A 14,975-nucleotide genomic window follows, 5' to 3' on the forward strand; every position below is an offset into this window, starting at 1 on the left:
TTTCTGTGTGTCAGCCAAAGGCTCAGCTCACCCCGTGAGAGCAGTCCTATGGTCTTGTGCATTGTGTCCCTCATCCCCATCCCACTCCATGTTCCTCAAAAGATCACAGCATTGCTTATTCTCCCTTTGTTGTGGTCACGGCAAAGAGAAGTGCTTTGTTGTTCTGTAGAAGACCTGGTTTGTGGGGACAAGCCCTCCTCTCTCACTTTGGGCTTGATCTGAACCTTATTGCACATATCCAAGGTGTAAGAGGGCAAAGGGAATGGGGTATGGAGGCTATGAGAAACATGGCTCCGATACCATTCCCTGATCCCACACCCATTCACTCTACTCTTTTCCAGAGGTGCTGCTCTGCTAGGCTGAATGTCATCAGGCTACACAAAACACTTGCTGTCTGTGGTCACAGCAGGGCTGCCTGTGGTCTGGGTGATGAATTTCCAATGAATTTAGAGAAAGCGACCTGAACCAGGTCCGCTGTCTCTGGATCCTAACATCCATTTCCTTACCAAGAGAGCTTCAGGAGCTTACGCGCGGGGAGCAGCCTCATAGCCCAGTGTGAAGGAGGGTTGCATTTGTGTGGTGCTGTTCAGTCCGTGTGAGGTGGGAATCCACCTCTGCCTGTGTCTCTCTGTACACATCAGGCCACTGCCTGAGCCTGGGCTGCCTTCTGCTGCTCTGCCTGGGGAGACGTGCCCACACAAAGGGCCACGCAGCACGACTGCTTTATGCTTTTTTACTCATGTAAAAAAGTGCACTCAAAAAATGCATTTCTATGCACTCAGCGCTATCTCAGGGCTTCTCAGCCATGTCAGCAAGATCGACTGCTTTGGGGATGAAGGACTGAGGCTACGCCAGGACTCTGGGGAGCAACTGCCATTGGAAGCATTCCTCTTCTCATGTCCTGCATGTCTACAAGTCCATGTCCTACATGTCCTACAAGTCCTCTGCCTGCTTGAGCACAGCAGCCAGCTGATTTGGCTTAGGTGAGGCAGGCAGTGGGGTCATTGTCCCATACTTTGTGCCACTTGGTTTAGCTTACTTTGCTCGAGAGCTGGGCACTGCACATGATGGAAGCTCTCATCCTTCCCTTCACTGCTGTTGGGCTGGGCACAGCAGGCCACTGCTGCAAGTGGTGTGGGCTGCATTGGCATCCAACAGGTTTTGGTCTGGGGGTGATGCCAGTTGCCTTTGCCCCAAGCCTCCACAGGTGAGCAGAGGTAGCTGTACTGATGGAAAAAATGGCTACCCCAGCTCGCTGGCGCTGCTGCCTTGTTGGAAGTTCCCAGCCCTGCCCAATCTGCTGGGGAAGCTGTGCGAGTTTTGTTCCCTCATCCGAGTTGTGCAAAATTCTCAAGCTTAGCTCACATCAACCATTCTGATGGCTTCAGCTAATCTGTTTTTTCCATGGCTTGGATTTGGGAAGGCTCCTGTGAACTGGTCTCCCAGCAGTGCTGTGTAGGCCCTCCATCCTCGCAGGGCGGTGAGAGCAAGATGAGGTGCGTCTGCTCTTCCACTGGCATGGCTGAATCCGAGAGAAGGCACCACCCCTCCATCGCCTGAGGCCTTTCTCACTCACTGCCCTGCTCTGAGTTAGTTAAAGCAGCGCAATTTCCTCCCTAAGCAATCTCATGTCAGTATAAAAGTGGCTTACATCTGCTTTTTAATTCATAATTTCCTTACAGACTTAACTTGGATCATCATAAGCTGTTTCCAATCCTATAGAGTGTGAGCGAAGGCGGGGGGGCCTTCAACTAAATGCATGTAACACCAGCACAATTTTATGGGTGGGCAAGCTCTGAGCAATATGACTGAAGGCATGTGAATATTCACAACCATTAAAGTCAAAATAAATACAGTGCGGATGGCCTAATAGATTCCAACAGTGAATGGTGTAGCAGGAACTGCTGTCAGTGTCCATGAGCAAAGAAAGACAAAGTTCATCCAAAGAAAAAAAAAGTATATTCACTCTGCATTATTCACCCAACCACAGCTTCTTCTCAGGGAGACCAAGCTGGTAATGGCTGGAACAGGGGAAGGCAAAGCAAAAGGTGCAATAAAAATGGCAATAGAAACCAACCATTTTTTCATGTTTCACCTATGGGTGCTAAACCATTAAATGCATTTGCTTCGGGTGGGAGGACGTGGAGCCCTCAGGCAGGAACAGCGACACACAGAGGTACCCCTGAGACTTTCCACATCGGCTCTGAAAGATGCTCCAAGGATGATTTTTCGCTGTTGTGCCATAGGACTTCCTCGAAGGAAGGAGAGACACAACCCCCCCATTCACTGTGGGACTGCAAGGTAGTAGGAATGGAAGGACTGGAATGACCCCTGGCTGGGTTGGGAGGGAAGACCTAGTGATGATTCTCCTGCCCTTATACCCATGTTCTTGAATAAACCTCTAGAAGTTAGTTATCATTAGTGTCTCAGCAAATTACGTTAAGGTTTGGGGACCAGCTCCTCTGGGCGCTTTAGTAAACCTGAACCTTATTAGACATCTTCCAGAAAGTCATCATAGTCTTTGCACATTTGCTTCAATGTTACTAATTTACAAGGGTTACTCAATTAGGAGAGTCTGCTAACTTGTAAAACTTTACTTATTTACACTGTTTCTTGGAGAGGAATCTTCTCAAAGCGTGATGATGATAAGCTTAGGCATTACAAATCCTCTTGCTGCTTTTGTCAACAGGCAGCCTGAGAGCATTAATCAAAGAGACGCACGCTTCCCGGCGGTGGCTTCGCTCCAGTTCCCCGCCGCTGGGCTCGGCCCTGCGGGGCACCGGCTTCCCCCCAAGTCTGGAGGAGCTCTGCACACCGACATTAGACTTTCCCAGGGCTGAAAACCCCGTTTGAAAGGCAGGAGCAAATTGGAATGTTTCTTACGACCCCCTTTTTAGGCAACAGGCTGTCTTTGCCTGAAAACCAAAGCACTCTCCCTAAAGCATGCATTTCAGCTCAAGGCAATTTTCTTGCACCATGCATGTCTCTGCTGCATGAAGCTTCAGCAGGGCAAGATGTGGGGTATGCTTGGGCTTCAAAGAGTGCTCCAAATTACATTCCAGCCAAGTGAAAAATTGTGGTTCAAACTACTCCTGCAGAGAAGGGAAATGGAGCACAGGGTGAGGAGGACAGGGAGTGTTGTGACCTCCAAGCCCTCAAGACTGTCTTGATCACCTTGAGCGGTGTCCCAAATGCTCCTTGTTTGTCTAGGAGCCTCCAAGTGATTTCAGTCCAAGCCAGTTATGCAGCTCTGTGTTATTCACACAGCAAATGTGGTAGGTAAATGCTGCTGATCTGCTACTCCTGGGAGGAGCTGGTATACATTAATGGTATGAGGAACTTGGCGCGATTTCTGCCCTGCCCCAGCCCGGGGTGTTATTTATCCCTGTGTCACTGCTGCAAGTGAGATTTAACAGAGAGGAGTTTCTCATTCCTGCTAGTTACTGAGATTTTGCTCTGGGCTCTTGGTGAATCCTCATCTCCCTGGTGGGCAGACACTGTTGGTGCATGAAGCGTGAAGTTTGAACCCACCCAGCAGACTGGGACAAGTCCTTCCTCCACGATGGATTCCCCAGCGGTACTGGGGAAGGTGAACCCATCCGCTAGCTGGTTTGGGCAAGAAAGCCACTGTCTCAGGCAGTGAGAAATAAGGGTAGTATCCAGCTGCCAGAACAAGCAGATATTAGACACAAGGAGGGTTTGACACAGGTTGTGTAGAAGTGCTCCTTTTGACCTTGTGTCCAGTGCCTGCCTGTCTGACAACTCGGACTTCTTTATGTGTTACTCAGAGCATTATTCTGTGTATTGACATTTGCCTTCTTTGAAAGCTGCAGGGAGAGGATAACCCACTGCTTTCTTACATGGAAAATGCCAATAATGAAATCACATGCTGCACGTTCTCCCTTCGCTAAGGGCTCCATGGTTTCACAAATGTGTCGTGAGCGTGTTGGTAGCCTTTGCTGCCTTGAAGGGGTTTGCTTCTTGAAGCAAATTGATTTCCCCTCAGAGTCAACATGAAAGCAAAGTTTTTCAGCCCTGACTGTTCTACAGGTGTCTGTGCAAGATCTAATATATGTGTTAATGTGCATGCAAGGATGTTGCTAGGAAACTTGTGAGAGCTAAATGAGGAAATGCTGTTAATAGAGGCAAGCGACAGGGCCTCAAAAGTCTTCCTTTGCAGTTTTGCTGATGGTCATTATTATATAAACAGGGCCAACTGTGAAGCTGGGTTGGGTCATCCCCTGGCGTCAGTGGGCCTACTTAAATAGCAGCAAAAAAAGGCTTGGCTTGGCTTGGCTTTTGTGGTGGGGTTCTGTTGTTGCTCCATCCCAGATAAGCTTCACTGCACCATCTGCTTCTGGAAAAGGTTGGTAAGTGTTTTCTCTCTGGACTAGCTGGTGGGGACTCTGCTCTGCCTTATTTCACTGTACCTATTTGGCATTTACTGGTGACCAGTCTGAACCAACCTGTTGCAGACCTGTCTGAACCCCAAGTTGGGGCAGTGCTTTCCTAGTCAACCTGAAGATGTTTTGTAGTGTTGAAAGCAGTGAGGGAGGTGACTTCTTGCCACTACCTTTGTCTGTCTCCAGTGGGCCTCTTAGAGTTCAATTCAGCTCAAAGGTGATCTTCTATGAGAGACTTTCCTCCCCTCTTTGTGGTGTGAGAGGTCTATAGAGCCCAAGAGGTGCAAAGCTAGCAGGGACTGCTAATGTCTTACATTTGGAAGAGAGCAAAAATCTTTTGGCTCAGGTTGACTGTGGGTACACTTAATACATGATCTTCCCAGGTTAAATCCTCTTGCCTTCCCTTTCTAAAGGCATATTATTTTTATAACAAGTGTTGCTCTTCCTGCCATTACTGACCCCAAGAAGCAACCCCTTTTGCTTCTCACAAAGGGTTAGGGAGTGCTGAGCTTGCCCTCTTTTGGAGAAACATTAGATCGTGTATGTTATGCACTTTCCAACCACTGTAAAAGTTAGGGCTGGCAATCCTGGCTTGCTCCCAGCTGAAGCTGTGACAGTATGCTACTTCAGCTTCTTTTCAAGCTTCTTCAGTGCATAATACTTCCCTTCATGTCATCACTCTTTGCATTTCTTTTTTAGGAACAGTGGGGAAAAAACACCAAAACAAATTAAGTAAACTCCAGCAGAAAAGGTTTTCTTCGGGTGTAACCATTTGTTCTCTTGGCCAAGAGTGGCCTGCAGGTGCCTGGTGTCAGCTGGAGAGGGAAAGTCTTTGCTGTGCTGTGTTGCGTGGATGAGAGCAGGTTGTGTGCCAGATAAGCATTTTTGGAATGAGTTGAGGATGGAGTTGTTCCTCATGTGTCCTGAAGAATAACTTGTCTATGTGGCTCTTGCTGAAGGAACTCTGATAACTTTTTAGCCCATTGCATGCCAACTGCTATTGCAAAAAAAGCCCTGGAATATTTTAGTGAGCTTAAAATGTTTATTGGAAGAATTTGCTCCTCCTTGGCTCCCTAGTGTTCAGATCCAGAGACTTACATTTTTAATCTTGAAGGCTTTGTGTGCCCAAAAGATTGTCTGATTTTTGCCCTCCCATCTCTTAGCTGATTTAACAAAAATTAATTCCTTTCCCTACAAACTGTCTCAGCTACAGCCTAAAGCCTTCACAACTACAACAATAATACTACTGTGAACAAAGTTGCCTCCATTTCAATGAGTCCAATTGTGCAGAACTCAATGGTTGCACAGCTAATTCCCTTTTAAGAATGACTCAAATGCATTTCTATGCACAAAAAGTCATAGCATTAAAATCTTGAGTCTTTTCAGGACATGTGTCCCTTTTGTGCAGCTGGGAATTGCCCTTCTCTAATAGCATGAAGCTCCCATTTCTGTCCCTTCAAGACCATCAGGCATTCAAGATGAGAGGGTTTTTGTTGTACAGGGTTTTTATGCCTAGAAAAGCATCACTAGCCCAAGGCTGAATCTGAATCTTGTCTGTCCTGAGTGGGGATAGTTTGGGGAGAAGTGCCTTTGAAACTGATGAGTTATTTGTAACACTAGAATACATCTCAGTGAAGATGGATTAATGGGTAGAGTACAGCTGAGCTGGTGGAAGGTACATGATTAATTGAGTTTTGACAGGACTGTATAATTTATAGCCTGGATCACACCTTCAATTAGGCATATCACATTTATTTCTATAGCCATAGAGCCCAGGAATACCATACCTGAATGTCAGCCGAGGCGTGCTTGGTGCTGTACAAACAGAAATAAAGATACAATGTGTGAGGGAGAGAGAGTGCACCTGAAAAATGTTGAGGCTATTTTGGAAGGCAATACTGATCACTAGTGAAATATTAGACTATTGAAGCTTTCATGCTTAATGAATTCCTGACTATTTCCATAAATATCCCAGTTTCTGTCTTTGCAGCCATTCCCCTGTGGAGGCCAAGTTTGATTCCAAGGAGAAATAAGCTGAGGAAGGCTACTTAAGGGGGCAGGAGAAGCACTGCAAAGGTGGATGTCCAGTGATGCTGTAGATGATGCGGGGTTTGGGTGGCAGGGTCATCAGAGGTTGAAGATTTGCTCATGAGGGATGTCCGGGTTCCTGCCTTCTGGTGGGCTGAAACTGTAACACAGGGCTATAGGAAAGGAGGGGAATTTGCCTGCAATGGAAGCAGTCTGTCCCAGGCAGAAACAGGTCACTGTGCCTCATTATAGGCATGACCAAGAGGATGAGGAAAGCTAGCTAGGCTGGAGCGCCTGGTTCCAGTAAGATCATTAGGTGCCCCTGCTGTGGGCCCATCTCTCAACATCAAGCAGCCTAGGGAAAGCAGGCTTAAACTGAACTGCTGCCCCTCTACACTGCAGGGAAGGACCCCCACACCAAATGGTTGCAAAGTTGACGTCAGTCAAAACCCCACGTTGCTGTTGCTGCACTGAAGACCTTGCTGTTATACCTCTACCTGTAGGACTTGCGAGGCTGTTGTAGCAGCTCTGCCGTGCACCTCCGCGTCACGCCTTGGGGCTACTGTTCACTGCACAGCTTGTGCTCCCCTTGTTAGTGATTTAGGAAGTATCGCTGCATAAATCAGTATGCGGGGAAATAACTTAGCATCTCTGCCAGGTGTCTGTTTTCCTGTAGTCTTCCCCAGTATTTCAGACTGGATCAGTAATGAGCAAAGAGCTATATTTGTGTGGAAGTGAGATGCCAGCTCCTTAAGGATTCATTTCTTGGGCTACAGGCCCAGGCATATTCTGGCCCTTGATTGCACGTTACTCGCTGCATTTATTTAATCCAATGGGGAAGGTTTTAAATGTTCAATCCAACAACATGAATGCATCATTGCATAGTCCTCTGATTTTCTTACTCACAATGTGTGAGTAATGAGGCTAAGGAGGAAAGAATCAACAGTGTTGTTTGTCTGAGGGGGGTCAAGATCTGCTCTGGGCTCCTTCTGGTACAGGTACGATAAGGACTGTGCTCTTGCTTTTCACAACATCAAGATGCATTTTATTAGACGCTTCTGATAAATCTGGTTTGTAGCTGCTTGCTTTTGCCTTCCTAGAGAAAGCCAGCTGCTTTATTCTCTTTTGGGAGAAGGATTCATCCTTGGAGATGACACCTCCTGGAAACCATTATAGAACATAGTATCCCTGGTAACTGGAGCTGATATTTCTATACTCAGAAGAAGTCTGTGCCATCTTAAACTGGGAGTTGAATGGGTAGGGAAGGATAACTTCAGAAAAAGCTGCTCTGAGCCACTGGAGGTAGGATCAGGAGTCCACGCAAGGTGTCCAAACATAACCTTATGCCCAAGTGTAAACCCAGTCCCAAATTCAGTAGTACCTGTGTTATCATTCAAATGGTAGTATGTCCAGAGAGGTCACGTAGACCTTGCCTGTCCTACGTGCATTTTAAATTGTTAAAAAATGCTAGTGCAGACACCACTCTGAGGAAAAACTGACTTGGTTACATGCCCTGTTATCAGCATTATCTTGCTATAATTCTCTACCGATTAAATTGGATTGAGATGAAGTACTGTTGCAGTGATGTAGAGGCTTTGATTCAGTACCACATGTGAATACAAGGAGAAGTTGAGGAAGCTGGGCTTCTTCAGCCTGGAGAAGAGCAGAATCAGGGGAACAAATACCTGTCTTCCAATGCGGAAGTCATCAAGAAGATGGAGGCAGGCCCTTTTTGCTGAGGATAATTAATTAGTGCAATAGGTAGCTCAGAAGTTGTGGAGTCTGTCCTTGGAGGTTTTGAAGAACTGACTGGTCAAAGCCCCAGGCAACCTAGTCTGAATTGAATGTTGACCCTGTTGAAATTGTTAATTTCCTAATATTTTTTTGAAGTAAGAAATGTTGGGGTTTTTTTTGTAATTACTTTTTTTGTTCACCTTGGTTGCCTCATAGGCAACATTTTAAATTCAAAGCTTAAGAAAAAGCTTTCAAACATTTTCTGTATTTGAGAAGCTCAAACTGGAGTATCTTCACAAAAAGATGCAATGGGAAGAAAAACACTTTTGGTAAAAATTCATTTCAAAAACTTGGACTTGGTCTATGCTCAGTTTTAGATATGTCTAGACAGAGTGAATATCAGTGGGGGTGGTAACTAGGAATTCTCAGAATTTTCATATTCATATTCCAGTTGCACCCAAGGGTCCGCTGGTAATGAAGCCTCCCATAGGTTTGTCCAGCACAACCCTTTGAAGAACATGCAGATGAAGAAAAAAGTGAATTTATTATTAAGGGCTTAATTTAGCTAAATTGAGTTGAATCTGTGCTACCAAACCGAAAGCTCCAATTGGTTTCCTAAAAGTCTGATCCTCTATAGCCCTTCAAACCCAGCTGGAGAACTATGTGTTCCCCCAGCAGAACATGCTCTCTCTGGCTGACCAACACCCGCGGCTGTTACCTCATATCTTTTTGAGAGCCCCCTGTTTTCAAAAGGACAGCCTCAGTGGATGTCACACACTCGCAGCTCCTTGTACTGATCCAATATAGAGAAATGCAGGCATGGTGTGATAATGGAGGCCTTGAAAGAGGGGACAGAGGAGGCAGTGCAGAGGAGAACAGGCATGGGATGGTGAGAAAAGAGGTGCGGAATACCACTGTAAACCCCATATCAGACAAACAAATGCAGCCATGAGAGCTGGGCAAAACCAGTATTAAAGAGAAAAGAGAACAAAATCCAATATATGTAAAAGTTCTCCATATGTAATAAATCTGGATGCAGCGCGGCCTTGCAGACCAAGGAAGGAGGAGTGAGATGTAAAATGTTGCTAGAAAATATGTAAACCCCGCTCCATATGGACCTTAGATAGAGGAGGAAGAATATATCAGCATCGTGCTCCTCCCTGCGAAGAGAAGGATGGGATGCTTGCCAGGAAGTGTGTAAAACAATTTCAGCTGTATTATCACTCAGACTTTTTCCAGATAATATTCTTTCTTTATTTTTTCCTCTAATAATTAGATCTAGGCAAATAATATTTCTTTGATTAGACTGTTAAGATTTCAGTTACACTGACAGTAAATTCTTGGGTTTGCATATAGGGCCTGTTTCTGTATTGTCTATAGCAAGAAATTGAGTGCAGTGGCAGCAGTCAGCAGGTGAGCGATAGCCATGAAAAAATAAAAAAGAAACAATGACCAGAAGAGGTAATGACTTCCTCGGGCTCAGCTTTGTGCCCTCTGGCATGAGACGTGCTCCTGCCCTCCCAACTTGCAGTACTCCACGAGACCAAGCTTCTGGAGAAACGAGCAAGTGAGAGATACCACAGACTGCTGCCAACCACAAGTCAAATGGCACTAGGGAAATAAGCAAGATGGGGTTTTCCTCTAAGGGTGGTGGCAAGCAGATACTTACATTGATGCCTCTGCTAGTCCAGTCCTGAACTCAGGACTCTACTTGCTGCATCTGTCCTTTTCCATCTTTATTTCCTTTCTCCTAACATGAAAGGGACCCCATTTGGATTCCTGGAGGCTCGACTTCTGCGTGCAGTGGCTACGCTTAGTCTCTGCTGTGCTGCAGCAACAGCTACAAAACCCAGAAATGCTTTTGCCGGTGTGACCCATTCTGTCCCAGACCATTTTGCTAAGATAAGCAAAAAGTAAGGCAACTGGTGTAGTGGGTTTTGTACTGCTGAGCGAGGCGCCTCGCTGAGACCGCTGCTCTCATTTCTCATACTGTAACCGTATTGTTGTTGAAAGCATTCATTGCCATTCACCTTTAGGAGTTTAATATGCATAATCATTTTTCTTGCATGGCTTCAGAATTGGCTGATCTGGACTCCCCACTTGAAAATACCTTAACTGTGCTTTTCAATATGCACACAATGCTGTGAGAGAGAACAAAACAATCTTGTTGTGTTACCATAGAGACATCCAGGGTCTAAGAAGGGTTCCTGCTCAAAATCGGACTGTTAAAGGGACAAGGGGCTGTTAAAATTTGATGGAGGGTTTAATCCTTGTCCAGGCACTGGTATAGATCAGTGCCATCAGGGTGAAATGAACTGGCAGTCCCAACATAGTGCTTAACAGACAGTGCTCTTCAGTCTAACCGGCCCAAAAGGGCTGTTGTATTGGTAGATTCAGCAAAATAAAAAAAAGAGGTGGAGGGAAGGGGGAAATGTCCAGGAAATTCACTTGAAAATGTTAAATAGCTTTACGCTTTTCCTTCATTTTCCTCTCTTTTGATTTGAGTGCTAATTAAGAGGCTTTCCTTTGCACTTAGATAACTCAACTTTGCTTTTTAAGCATACACTTTTTAAGCACCACTAAATGAAGGCAGGGGTGGCAACTCTGCATTGGAGACTGAAGTCCTATGTTCACAGTTAAAAGGCAAATAGCAGGACTGTAGCTGCGTTCCTGTGTTGACCCGGAGAAGACATGGTTTGGACTGAGAGGGCACTACCTGCTATGAGTCTGCTGAGTTTTTAGTGTTGGTGCTGTAATTGCCAGCTATAATGACTGTTTTGTGCAATGGAGGGAGAAGAAAATGTCTCACTATATGCATAAAGGGAAGCAAAAATTGGTTGGGAGTAGATTCAGCAACAAAACCTTCTGGCAGTTAGCACTGTCTTTGCTTTGGATTACAGTGTCTGGGCTACTTATGAGCATGAAAATGTTGCTTACAAATCCTATTTGCCAACTTATTTAAGCCCTAGTCCAAAATGGAGAGAGAGGCTGTACTCTGCCCCATGTTAGTTAACTGACGTGGACCCTGGAATTATAATCCCTAAATGGGCCTTTGAAACAGCATTGATGAACACATTCTGAATATTCACCTTTTATCATTGTGACTGTGGTGGAAGATGCAAATCTGCCTTGTGTTATACATGGAATTATTCCTCTCCTCCCCAGCAGTAGCTGATGGTTCAGGCTCTTAGGACCTCCTAGCTCTGGAGTCTGGTGGGGGCAGAGTTTAATCCTTCCTGCTGTCCTTAAGTCAGCCCTGATGACTTCCTCCTGGTGCTTAAATCCTGGCCCTGATAGACTCACCTGATGCCTGTTTCATTATGTAGTGAGCATGGTAAGGTCTCTAAAAGACAGTTCTGCTCCCTGTCTCTTTGCTGTGTAACAAAGCCTTTCTGGCCCAGGCTAACGTGAATTATGCACACCCTGCCCTGCATAGGAAGCTATGCCATATTGTGCCAAACCAGTATGTTCAGCAGAGCTAAATTTGTGCACATCCAAGATACTATTAACTGCTCAGGTGCCATGTATTCTGACAAATACCATGTGTCCCATGGCTAACACTAAGCAATGGCAGGCTATACTGTCAATAGCTTGGAAACTTGCATTCCTGCCAGCAGTGATTTACAGGGTGGTTTAGACTTCTTCCAAAACAGGTGAAAGGAAGATCAGCTGGCATGGGCTCAGGGCAGCTTCCCGGCAGCACAGCAAATGCTGCTACAAGGAGAGGTTCGAGTCTGAAGTGGAACATGGGCAACGAGCAATGTTAAACAGCAGGTCGTGTCAAAGTGCAAGTTTGTTTTTTATATATAGAAATATCTCTTATATGAAATCTTCTACACAGATTATTTCAATTGTTCCCACATGGCTGCCTAGATTTTGGAGGAATTGCCTTTGATGGGGCTGGTTCCCTGATTTGGAGGACCAAGGGCAGACCCAGAAGATGCTAAGCACTTGTCATATGAAAGTGCTAACAGGCAAGGGTGAGGTCCATGCTTCCCAAAATTTAACAGTCACTTTGATATGATGCTAACAAGTAACATCATGCTTTATAGGTGGAAAACCCTGCTCAAATTGACCTTTAGGCCAGTAATACATAACCCTCCCATGACTGCATGGGCCACCTACCTCATCTATGGATAGACTGCACTGTGGATACCAAAGATCTGAGCTCTCTCCTGTCTCAGTCCAACTGAGATGCTTTGCTCAGCTGCAGAGTAACATAGACAATATTGTAGTCCCTGAGCCAAGCAACCCTCCTGAATTGTGAGCAGCTGTGAGGGTGCTACAGAGATACCTGCATTGCTTTATGGGCTTGGCAAAGTCAGTGTTTGCTGAATGTGGAAGTCTCTGCCCTGTGGTCTCCAGACTGTCCTCTATTTCCCAGGGGTTTTCACCATTACCTGGGATATCTCTGGGATTTCTAGATAACTTGCAAAAATAACTTTAATCTATAACTTATTGATACAAATGCCATTAGCAACACTGAGGTTAAGCAAAGTGGTCATATGTCCATGGGCACAAGGATTTTACCCTCTTGTTTTCCTGGACTTTCTATTCATTTTTAGTCCTCATAGGAAAAAGCAAGTAAGTGGCTGAAAAACATTATGTATGGCTACTAGTTGCCATCAAACAGTTAAGAAATGCAGAAAGCTGCAATATCTTTTATTAGACCGGCGGATGTAATAAGATAAAAACAGATAAGTTTTCAGTCATGGAAGCCCTTCTTCAGGTCAATGTGCCCAAAAGTGTGTTGATATTTTTCAGCTACATCAGCTGGTCTAGTAAAAGTTATTGCTTCTCTGTAGAAGTTATTGCACCTCACATATCTTTAGACCATCACAGTCACAGCAACGCTGCTACTAAACAAGATTCTTGAAGACCCATTTTGTATCACAACTGCAGAAATATGTCCACATGAGTCCTAACTTCAGTGTATTTTTTCTCAATTTTGTCATCTATTTATTTTCTGTCAGAGCTGTGTGTAATAAATTCTTTCAGCAGTTCTGGGGAAAAAAAATGGAAGAGTGATTGATTTCCATTTTCTGAGCTTTATGGGGTGTGCTACTTAGAAGACTTGTCATTACCACCATTTGCTGGTGTTTAGTGGAAGATTTAATTCACCTACTGTAATGATTTGGGGAAATCTGTCGATGTACAACTTAGAAAGTTATTATGTAAATGGCAGCATTATGAAATGCTTTTATGTGGATGCAGCATCCACTGTTTGCTAACAGGGGTGGCAGCGTGTGTCTGACAGGGTACAACGGACAGTTGTTAACCACAGCAAGAATAGCACGTCCAAAGAAAAGATTTAACGGAAGCCTTGGGGAGCAATTTGTTCCAAACGTGTCTGCATGGACTGGGTTTGGGGGAGTGGAGTGGGAGAGAGATGAAGGATTTTAAAATGTTGAATAAAAAGCTTTGGTTTCGTAGATGTACACTGAAACACAGGGTGTCTCCAGGCCGGAGGAGGGGAGAGAAGAGAGGACTTTGTAGCTGAGGAGGTTTGCTTTTACTGTGGAAGTAGCCAAGGAAAAATCAGAAGATGTAAAAAGATGGAGAGACTTGATGAGATTGTGGATTAGCTTAAAGCGCATTGGGATGCTCTGGGGTGGTCAGAAATCACAGGGGTGGGGGGCATAGAAGTGCATTTATTCCCCGTGCTACTGAGGAAAGGGGCACCTTGCGGTCCACCAAGCAAAGTCGGTGTGTTGCAGGTGCTACATGCCTGTGATGAAGAAACCAGACAAACCAGCATGCCCACAAGGCTGGAAAGGTCACTGAAAGCAGTGCCTCAGCCCAGCTCCTGGGTGCTTGTGAAACTTGGCTGTCTTGCTTCCTTCCCATGACATGGGGACAGGCAGAGAGAGACGGCTCTTGAGGTGCGGGTCGAAGTGGCCTTGGAGAAAGAAACAGTGCGGTGGCCTACTTCAGTGCCGGGAATTTGAAAGCACACCTAATCCACCTGGGTTTCCACAGACACATCTGCTCCTGCCATCTGGCACCGAAGGAGTGTGGAAATTTGCCTGTTATTTTGGGGCTGGTTTCATTCAGATGTTCCCAAGGTCTCGCTACGTGGCTGACATGGAAGCAGAGGTCACTGCTGTGGCAGGGATCAGATTATCCGGACCGGCACATGGGCAGTGCTTGCCCAAAAGCCTACGTTGGCAATGCATTGGACTCACGGTGCCTGCGTTGGACTGCACCTGACTCTGGACGGCGAGGGCAGGTGAGAGTAAGCTAGTAAATACCCACCTCTCCCAGGCCTGAGGCTCCTGCTGATTCCAGCATGCAGGCTTTCAAAAACACAAACCTTTGTACTTGGGACAGTATTCCCACCTAATGATCCCTGTGGCCAGGAGAAAAAAAATCTCCTGGGATAGATGAGTTGACAGGAGTATCGCTGTTTCTTTTTCTGGTTAGTGACACCTGTTTTGTATACACAGGTGTTCAGCAAAATAAATCTAAGGTTTTGTTTTAGTTTTTTTATTGAAAAAGTACAGAGATAGTTAATTGGGTGTATCTCTGAAGGTCTGTCATATTTCTTCTCAGATAGGATTAAACCAGTTCAATCTGCAAACTCTATTTCCTCTGTCAAAAGGAGATAACCAATTCCACAGACTGAAGTTATTAATGATCAACTGAGTGAATTTTATCCATCTCTTTATATCTTGGAAGGACACTTCACTGAAGCTGATTTTGATCAATTTGTAAGCAATGTCACCTTCAATAAATTCCCACCTGACAATAGATAACCCAGTTACAAGCTGGGAAACAGCAAAGGTGATGTAAGACTTGGCATCTATTGCA

Source organism: Calonectris borealis, chromosome 1, assembly GCF_964195595.1.
Source record: "Calonectris borealis chromosome 1, bCalBor7.hap1.2, whole genome shotgun sequence".
Lineage (NCBI taxonomy): Eukaryota > Metazoa > Chordata > Aves > Procellariiformes > Procellariidae > Calonectris > Calonectris borealis.